An 8,703-nucleotide genomic window follows, 5' to 3' on the forward strand; every position below is an offset into this window, starting at 1 on the left:
TGAGGTACCATTTCTATCGGGAGACTTGGGGGAACACTGGGTGGAAGGAAATTTGTGGCTTCTCTCAGATTCCAGAACTTTCTGTCACCGAAATATGAGGAAAAGTGTTTTTTTGGCCAAATTTTGAGGTTTGCAAAGGAAAAGTATTCTGGGTAACAGAACCTGGTGAGAGCCCCACAAGTCACCCCATCTTGGATACCCCTAGGTGTCTAGTTTAAAAAAATGCACAGGTTTGGTAGGTTTCCCTAAGTGCAGGCTGAGCTAGAAATCAAAATCCAGAGCTAGGCAGTTTCCAAAAAACACGAATGTGATGTGTCCATGTTGCATTTCCTGTCTCGGGCGTTAGGCCTGCCCACGCAAGTGAGGCACCATTTTTATCGGGAGACTTGGGGGGAACACAGAATAGCAGAACAAGTGTTCTTGCCCCTTGTCTTTCTCCACATTTTTTCCTTCCAAATGTAAGACAGTGTGTAAAAAAGGCGTCTATAGGAGAAATGCCCTGTAATTCACATGCTAGTATGGGGACCCCAGAATTCAGAGATGTGCAAATAACCACTGCTTCTCAACACATTATCTTGTGCCCATTTTGGAACTTTAAAGGGTTTTCTTGATACCTATTTTTCACTCTTTATATTTCACCAAATGAATTGCTATGTACCCGGTATAGAATAAAAACCCATTGCAGGGTGCAGCTCATTTATTAACTCTGGGTACGTAGGGTTTTCGATAAACCTACATGCCCTATATATCCCGCAACCAGAAGAGTCCAGCAGATGTAACAGTATATTGCTTTCACAAATCTGAATATTGCATGAAAAAGTTACACAGTAAAATGTGGAGAAAAATAGTTGTTTTTTTCAGCTCAATTTCATTTTTCTTTATTTCAGCTGTTATTTTCTGCAGAAAAAACCTTGTAGGATCTACACAAATGACCCCTTGCTGAATTCAGAATTTTGTTTACTTTTTAGAAATGTTTAGCTCTCCAGGATCCAGCATTGGTCTCATACACATTTCTGTCACTAACTGGAAGGAGGCTAAAAGCACAAAAAATAGTAAAAATGGGGTATGTCCCGGTAAAATGCCAAAATTGTGTTGAGAAATTTGGTTTTCTGATTCAAGACTGCCTGTTCCTGAAAGCTGGGAAGATGATGATTTTAGCACCACAAACCCTTTGTTGATGCCATTTTCAGGGAAAAAATCACAATCCTTCTTCTGCAGCCCTATTCCAATTTTTTGTTTTAACAAAAAAACTAATTTTCCGCTGTAATTTGGCTAATTTTGTGGTCTCCTTCAGGGAAACCCACATATTCTGGGTACCTCTAGAATCCCTAGGATATTGGGAAAAAAAAGATGCACATTTGGCGTGGGTAGCTTATGTGGGCAAAATGTTATGAGGGTCTAAGCGCAAACTGCCCCAAATAGCCATAAAAAGGCCTGGCACCTGAGGGGGAAAAGGCCTGGCAGCGAAGGGGTTAAAGCCTTTCAGAAAGAGTTGACGTGGAAATCTCTATTAAGCCAAACAGACAATACTTCAAAAATGTTTTACATCAACAAACAGGGCGGAACTCAATCCTTTGTTCTATCAAGACAGTACTGGAGATCTGGATTTGTGCTAATCAGAGGAAAATGTATCTAATAACAATTCATCTTCCAGGGAAAGACAATGTCAAAGCGGACAAGTTAAGCAGGCAAGCTTCCCCCTCCCACGAATGGGAACTCAATCAATCAGTACTCAGATATTCAAATGTTGATGAATACCAGAAATAGATCTATTCACATCACAAAAAAATGCAAAATGTCAATTCTTCACATCCAACATCCACACCACCAATCCCTGGGAAATGCTCTGTCGATAAACTGGTCAGGGGATTTGCTTATGCTTTTTCCCTGATACCACTGTTACACAGAGTAATCAGCAAATGCAAATGAGACAGGATTATGCTAATATGTAAAGTCCCTAAGTGGGCAAGACAAACGTTATACTCAGAAGTAATACAAATGGCGCAGAGCACTTCCAGTAATTACCAACACAACAAGATTATGCAATGGGGGAGAGTGCTCCATCCAGAACCAGGGTATTTCAATTTGGCAGCATAGCTCCTGAAGACTTAGAGTTTGGGCAACTAAGCTTACTGAAAAACACAATGTCCATTGTAAGAAGGCCAACAACTAGAAAATGTTACACAGCAAAGTGGGAAAAATACTTAATGTTGTGCCAAAGAATGGACCTATTGCAGGAAAATACTAAGGTAACAAAAATCCTAAAGTACTTAATGCATCTACTAGACTACAAACTAACTTAAAAGTACATCAAACAGCAATTGCGACCTACACAAGAAGGCATATGGGAAGACGTTTCTTCCGAACACTAGTCATAAAATGATACCTTGAGGGAGCAAAGAGAATAGCACCACCAGACGGGTGCCAGCACCTACATGGAACCTGAGTCTCTTACTAACACAGCTAATGAGGAAACGTTTTGAGTCTGAACACAAAACTTCTTTAAAAATGCTCACATTGAAAACAGCTTTTCTGATGGCAATGACATCACTCCACAGTGTGAGTGAACTATAGGTGCTTACAATCCAAGAACCATACCTACAAGTCCACAGTGACAGAATAGTCTTGAGGACATATCCCCAATTACCAAATGTAATTTTGCAATTTCATATAAATCAAAAAATGCAAATTCCAAAAAATTTCTACGAACCAAAACATCAAGGGGAAAAAATAAGCTAAATACATGAAGGGCAGTCATGCACTACATGGAACGAACAAAGACAAGTAGGAAGACAAAGCAATTATTTGTCTTTTTTTTGCAGACAACAATGTGGGTAAAACAGTGAATGAGGGTACAATTGTTAAATGGATCTCATAAACCATTCAAGTATGTCACGCAAGTGCAGGAATACAGTTAAATTCTGAACCCAAAAGCACACTCTACATCGAAAAAACAAGCAACCATTGGTTTTCTAGCAAATATAACCTTGCATGACATTTGCATTGCAGCTTCATGGCCATCAGTCCACGTGTTTGCTAAACATTATTGCATAGACATTCAAATGAATAAGGAAGCTCAAGTGGGACAAAAAGTGCTCAGACATTTATTTACAAATTTAAGCCCATCTTCATCCTAACCACCACAAGATAAAAAAACTGCTACAAAATTAGTTCACAGAACGCACAGCATGTGAATCCAGAAAAGAACTGGAGCTGCAAATCAAAATGGTTTCTTACCTGTAGGAGTTGCTTTTCAGCTTGAAGAATGTTCTGCATTCACAAGCGACCCGCCCACCTCCCCTAGAAGATGGGAGATAAGAACAGCAAGATGGGAAGAGGAAGAAAAAGAATGAGAAAATGACGACCATAAGCGGGAGCTTCTGGGAGAGGGCATATGACATCAGAGGAGGCTGGATAGGACACCAAATCATGGGACCGTTGGCACCCAACAACAGCAACAACAAAAAAAAGAGGACTACTACTATATTGGAGAATTCCGGACCCAACCACTAGATGGCACAATAATGCACAACATGTGAATTCTGAAAATTCTTCAAGCTGCAAAACTACTCCGACAGGTAATGTTAATGCTGAATTTTACTAATGAATATTTATGTATTCTGAGTGTTGGATTTGCATAGAAAATGAATTAACATAGAGAAATAAAATGCACTCATTTGAAGTAGCGCCCACTTGGGTGGCCGCCATTGTTCACGAAGTGTACTTATTAATAAATTATTAATGTAAAATGTTGAGCATATGTTTGATTACTGTAGTGCTATGTAGGGTTATGTATTTTGGATTAGCTTTATTAACCGTAAAAGCTGCAACAATATTGATACCTACCAAGCCAAAAGATTGGAACAGGAGAAGAGGAACCAATCATCGACATGTGAACCATATACTAGTAAAATTGTAGATTTGGGGTTTTATTTTAATTGGACTAAATGCAAACATGCAATTCTTTGACCAATAAGGGCATGGGAAGTAGTTTTAAGAAATGTAACTTAGCCGGACTGCACCAAGAGGAGAGAGGCCATTCTCCCCATTCTTCTTGAGAGTTTAGCTATTCTTTTTCAAACTGCATGAAGAGACTTTGCTTTTCTGAACTTTAATGCTGAATCTTGATGCCTTGCTGACCGAACTGATGTTCAATTGATGAAGACTGTCACAGCTTGCTGGACCATACTGAGGCCAGGTATAAGACGAGGTTACTGATTGTTATGTCTATTTGCTTTTGTCCCTAGGTACCAACTGCTACTTTTGATAGAGCCATTGTTAGATGTTTTCCACATTTGTGTTTGTGACTAAATTGTTTTGCATGAAGTCCAAACATGCTATTCTAAACTGATGTTAGCTAGGGTATTCACTGATGATGCACTCTACATGTAATAACAGATTATGTCTTTTCTGTGCTGAATCTAAATGTATATAATTTAGTTTGCACTGTTTTTCGTGCTGTTCATTTGTACTGTAACCTTAGAATGTGTAGTGACTCAAGCTTTGATTAGATTGCGGTTCTTTACAAGCTTTGGTCAGCCAGTATTGTTTCTGTATACTTATCATTTGTTTTTCAGACTAAGTTATGTGACATTAGCATTGTTAATATAGGGAAATAAACATTCTAACTTTTACATAAAAGTGTGGTTATTCATGGCCGCGAGGTCATGATGTGTGGAAATTACTGACTCCTATTAATTGTTGAGGTTATTGATTGCTATTAATTTGTATTGGTACAGGGCTACATGGTGGGAGCTACTCAAAGCGCTGTTCGAAAGTTCCATTGGCCTATACACGTCCCTTTGTAAGTTCACTTAATAAGGTCTGACGCGCTAACAGAGATGGTAGCAGAGATTGACGTTTTTTCTCCTTAAGAGCTCATCATAGAGGCATGGGTACATGGTTTGTCTCCTTAAGAGCCCATCATAGAGTCCAGAGATAGGTAGTAGAGTATTTGTCCCAGAGACTGTAAGCGAAAAATAACAGGTGTCCCCAGAGATGGTAACAGGATAAGGGTTAGTCTCCTACAAAGAGCGTAGCACTCTGTGGATTTGGTGAAATAGGTGAAATTTAGGATTTTTCGCATTCGATGATACAAAGTGGAGAGAAAATATGCCCCTAAGTACTTAAAATGACTGTCCCAGAAGCTTGGAGCTTACCAATGATGGTTTGAGGATGCTCTTGGCGTTCTAGTGACAGTGTGAATGAAGTAGGTTTTGTGCTTGCACAGCTTATGCAAATCTCAGGTGAATTGGGATGTTTGTGAGGGTTTAGGAAGTTTGCGTACTCCAAATGAAGTTGTAGAAGGAGTGTGCATACTCCAAAGTGTGAGAGTAGGGAAGTCATCTAACTTCACATGTCTGTGGCACTTTGTGCTTAAAAATTGTCCACGTGGTTGTTTGTATACAGACCCTGTGTGGTCTAAGACTCTGGAGTATATTGAAAAGTGTATGAGACACTTGGTTTTTGTTGTAATTTGTTGGTTTGTTAGGTCGATTGGGCGGGGTTGACAAGTCAGAGTGTGAGTCAAAGTGAGTGAACGAAATTTTCGACTGAGATCTGGCGAGTCTTATGTGCACCAGGACCGACCCACTGATAAGTTTGAGAGTGAAAGTTGTGGGTCGAATTTTGCTTGCCAATCAAGTAAATTGAGAAAGAAGGAGTAGCTGTTAGAGTGAAAGATCCGTCAGTGAAAAATCCGTAAAGTTTCTGAAGTAATTGTGTTACCTTACCTGTAGTAAACGGACAAATTGGGTTTTGATTTTGTTTAGTGCTCGCAATCATTTTGCATTAGTCTAGTGTGAATCTTAGTTTGGGAGGACAAGCCACAAGACCTTGTCAGCCACAGTACGTGTGAGTGTGACATCATTGGAGCCACGCTGGGATAAGTTGGTTAATGAGAAGGGCCGCACACGGATTGGCAGACAACCGTGAAGCGCAATTGGTTGAGAAGATGGGTGAAGAGAATTCTAAGATTAAAAGTCACTTCTCATTTGATTTAGAATAACATAAAGGTTGCAAAAAAAAAATTCAAAGCTTTAAAGAGTGCTTTAAGGGGAGATACGTACATTACAACAAGTAGAGGGGATATTGCACCACCAAAAGGTACACCAGCTTACATTGTAATCGCAGAGAAGGGTGTTGCGCCATGTCTTTAGATGAAGCGATGCTGCAAAGTGACAGAGAAAGATGGGAGTTTAGCATTTCCTGCCCATGGAACATTTAATTTGAGGGTCTTAGAGAATCTGAGGAGGGTGCTGTATGATCTGAAACCCCCTCCAAGACCAGCACAGTTCGAGGCATTAACGATCTGCGAATTAGTGGCCAGACAGTGACATCAATAGAAACTTGAGAGGAGGATGAGAAAAGCATAAAAGACACTAGCGGAGGCTAGATGGGACAGTGATCAGACGTATTGGAGAACAGAGATTTTACAGGGGATTAAGTTGTTTCTAGCGATTACATAGGACTGTGAGAGAGAAGAAAGAAAAGCCACCAGAAAGACAAACAGAAGCCTTTCCGAGAGCACGGAGCGGAGATCAAAAGAGTCTAGAGGATCTCTCACACTTGAGGAAGAGTCAGACGATGATGAGTTTATTTTGCAGTTATTGAGAAATCGTCCCCTACCACATGCAGCGCAAGATAGTGGTGCGAGCACTATTGTAAATCCTTCATCTCTGACACAGGTTAACGTGACAAGTCCAGTGCAGATTAATCCTAGTATGACACAGAGCCCAATGCAGAGCAGTCTTAACGCACCTATTACTCCGGTAGCACAAAATCATGTGCCACAGCCGAATGTACTGAGAATTTACCCTGATGTGCCTATTGTGGCAACTGGCACAAACTTAATGGTGCCTACAGGACAGGTTTCCTGAAACCGACATTGGTTCAGACAGAACCAACTCCACTTCTACTGCCTCAGGTGCAGTCCCAAGCAAAGCCAAAGTACACTCCGATAATAGGGACACAGTCAGATAGGCCTGTACTGATGAGCCAGAATACAGGAGTTATGCACCCACAAAACTTGAGTTTCAGACCAAGCTCAGATGCTGTACCTATCACCATTGGTCCAATTGTACCTTTGTTCGCACAAGAGAATAACAGTGCAAATAGACAGGGAGTCCTGAGTCAAAATTCAATGAGGGGAGGACTCAATGAGAATACAGGAATAGTCTCTCCTATGGGACAGACCTTTGACGGATTGAGATCATTGCTAGACCTTAGCCCATTTGGAGTTCCACCGGATAGTGTAATAGGGTCAAACATTAGTCAGAGCCTGAAATTACTGACACCGCAGTCTCCAGATACAGTTGTGTAACCAATGCCACATGCCCAGGCCAGCAACATTTCATTGCAAGGTTTGACTGCCCAACAATTAACTGAATGGTTAGACAAGCTGAATACCCTGCAGAGTGCTCCTAGGAGAGAGGAGTACTTGAACTATACAAGACTAGGAATGGAAGGTGGTGAGCTCATTGAGGGAACTATGGGTGTGAACAGACTCAAATCCTACACAGAAGCAGAAATGAGATACCTGTACCCAAACATTACGAGGAAATTGAGCAATGTACATCAAAGGTTAGCAGACCTGGCAGAGAATTACAGAATAGAAATAGAGAAAACAAATCATTTGAAAAGGAGTTACAGGTTAGATTTTGACACAAAAGACTTTGAACACATGAGATATGCAGGAATGAAGGCACACCTTAGGGAGTTATTGCAAAGTGTCCAGACATGGGGAGCATTAGACAAATGGGAAGGCAGATTGGTAAAGAAAAGAGATAAAAGAAAAAGGGATTATGTGTATCTGAATGCAAATGTGCAGCAAAGTAGGGATCCTGTGAAAATGTTACCAATGAGAGAAATTCCAGGAGGCAGTTTTGTCCATGTCCCTTGGAGCAGAAGTGAGATTCTATCCTTTGCAAATGACTATCCTAGGTTGGGAGAGAAGCCAGTAGAATGTTACCAGCAGACAGACAGGTTTGTGAAACTTGCAAAATGCCTGTGGGAGGACTTGAGCACTCTATTAGAGATAGTAGTTCCAGCTGATTTGCGGATGGAGTGCAAGAGGAGTATAGATTGGCTGACAAAAGAATCAGAGAGAGATCAGGCTACAGGTGCACCATCTCCTAAGGTAATGAAATATTATTGCACAGTGATTGAATTTTTGAAAACGAGAATTTATCCCAAAAATATTGACTGGCAGAGAATAGACAGGACAGCTCAGGAAGCAAAAGAGTCAATACATGCGTGTTATGAGAGATTCTTGCAAGCGTTCAAGCATTTCAGTGGTACAGAGACAGTTGAGCGGAAAGACACAATTCATTTTGTGTTCAGATTTGTGGAAGGATTGAGACGTGAAATTAGCCAGATTATTAAGAGTCATTTGATTTGCTGGCAAGCAACGCCATTAGATGAAGTGTTGCAGTATGCAAAGTACTGTAGTGACGAGATTGGGTTGAAGCAGAGAAAGCTGAAAGAAAAGGTGATGGTGATGCAGATTAAAGCGGCACAAACAGGGATGCAGGGAGATTTTCCACAGCAAGTAGCAGCAAGGAAATGTGGTATTTCAAAATCAGATGAGAGGTCACGGAGGTAATGGAAACCATAGTTCCGACGTGGGTACCATAGTGGTTCAGAATGATGTGCAGGGAATGAAGAGATTTTGCCTTGTCACGCTAGCGGAGCGGTGGAAGCAGG

The sequence above is a fragment of the Pleurodeles waltl genome, chromosome 2_1 (genome assembly GCF_031143425.1).
Source record: "Pleurodeles waltl isolate 20211129_DDA chromosome 2_1, aPleWal1.hap1.20221129, whole genome shotgun sequence".
Lineage (NCBI taxonomy): Eukaryota > Metazoa > Chordata > Amphibia > Caudata > Salamandridae > Pleurodeles > Pleurodeles waltl.